Below are 1,902 nucleotides of genomic sequence, written 5' to 3' on the forward strand. Positions count from 1 at the left end.
TACTGTAATAGCCATTAACAGCAATTGTTAGGTTGCTCCTGTTTGGTTTATGCTCACTACAGAGCCAACTTAGCAGTCACCATTATGGTGGTTGTAAGCTGTATACAGTATCTCTATTATCCTAGTCAATTCATTAAGTATTTGGAAGGCGACTGGCCATTATTTGCATTTTTAAAAGTGACTATGCACTGCCAGACCCATAAAACAGGATACATAATGCTACTAACAAAAATGAAGCTGGATACTTAGGCACATTACATAAATTAGAGTTTAGAAACATTTGGTAATAAGAATAAACTCCATGTAGTTTTCTGGATTTCATATTGTTTTGTCCTTTGCATCTGCAATTCTCTTATACTGATTTTCTGGGGCTCAACAATTTACCCATTGTCTCCCTTTCTTCCCCCCCCCCCCCCCCCCGAAATACATGTACCCTCACTTAATAGAACAAATGCTGTCTTGCTTATTTACAATCAACAAATTGACTGCAAATGTCTACTTTCTGATGAGTAGAAACTGAAATCTGAGTGAATGAGACAAGACTACATGACTTTCACCCAGTTATCAGTGTATTCAGGCTGAGACTTCGAGGGCAGGGGACTGGACTCGACCTCTCGAGGTCCCTTCCAGTCCTAGAATCTATGAATCCTAGCTAACACTCACTGGAAAATAATTCCATTAGGAACAAGTTATGTATATATCTACAGACAAACGTATACATGCATGGATGGCATTTGCAAGAATATGCTTTTTTCCTACTTATTACCAAGAAAACCTCTCCACTAACAAATGAGTTTTTCTGCAACACCTAATATCTAAATGAAAGACATAAACACAAATCATACAGGATGTGTTGGTTTGATACTTTACTCTCTCACTTTTCTTCTCTAAGGAGTTGTGCACTACTCTCATGAAGTTACATTACAGTGATGGGTGAGGCAAACTCAGCTCTGCCAAAGACTTCCTGTATGAACTTAGCTATTAAGGCAAGTCATTTAGTCTCAGTCTTTCTGTGCCTCTGGGTCTCCATTTAGAAAATGGTGATAACATTTCCTTATAGAAGTGTTACAAGGTTAAATTCATTAGCATACAAGGAGCATTTAGCTACTACAGCGATAGAGACCACAGAATTACCCAGATAAATAAATGCTTGTGTTCAGTCTGTATCTCAGTTTGCACAACGTTTTTGGGGGGACATGTACTGCAATCTGCAGTGCCAGATGCACTATGGGTTTGTTAGTGACCACAGAACATGTACGGCCTTACCACGATGACGGCTGAGAAACAGGGATAGAAAAACACAGCCCCGAAGAGGATCGATAGAGAAGCGGACCCTCCCCCACAACTGCCCCTGCGGTTAGCAGGTGCAACAGAACAGGAGATGTGGAGGGAGAGAGTAGTACTAGAGCATGCGCCCTGTTCCAGAGCGGCCCACCCCGACCCCCAGCTACAGGGGAACGCAGCTTCACCATCCCCGCTGCAAAACTCCAGCGGGGCAGCCTGGCCCAAGTGCAGAGCGAACCCCGAAAGCACGAGGAGGAAGAAATGCCTCTGCGGCCCACCCCTAAACTTCCACGCAGGCTTTCCAAAGGCCCCTCCCCCAGGCTCCATCCTCCGGGACGGGTTAGGTCCCGGCCTTCCCATCCCCACCTGCCATATCCTGCTCCGTAGCTCCAGGCCCCTCCTCTCGGGGTCCGGAGACGATAGCGGGGACCCCCGACACCTCACCCAAGCCGGATGGCACCAGATCCCCGGCCACCCCCTACTTACATCCTCAGCGCCCGCCACGGCCACCGCCCCCGAGTCCCGACCCCGTCGCGCTTAATAGACGCGGCTCCGCGCAGAGCGGGAAGCGCTCCGGACGGCGCATGCTGATGGCGTCAGCCGCCAACGGGGCAGGGG

The 1,902-nt window shown here is 47.8% G+C and overlaps 1 protein-coding gene across 1 annotated transcript in view; it reads right to left on the minus strand.

The window, feature by feature from the left end:
* RNPS1 (RNA binding protein with serine rich domain 1) overlaps positions 1-1,902 on the minus strand; it is a 17,575-nt gene extending 15,673 nt beyond the window's left edge. Inside the window, 1 exon segment of the mRNA XM_065558640.1 lies at positions 1,770-1,902. The gene's annotated coding sequence lies outside the window, so the exon portion shown is untranslated.

This window comes from Chrysemys picta, chromosome 10, assembly GCF_011386835.1.
Source record: "Chrysemys picta bellii isolate R12L10 chromosome 10, ASM1138683v2, whole genome shotgun sequence".
NCBI lineage: Eukaryota > Metazoa > Chordata > Testudines > Emydidae > Chrysemys > Chrysemys picta.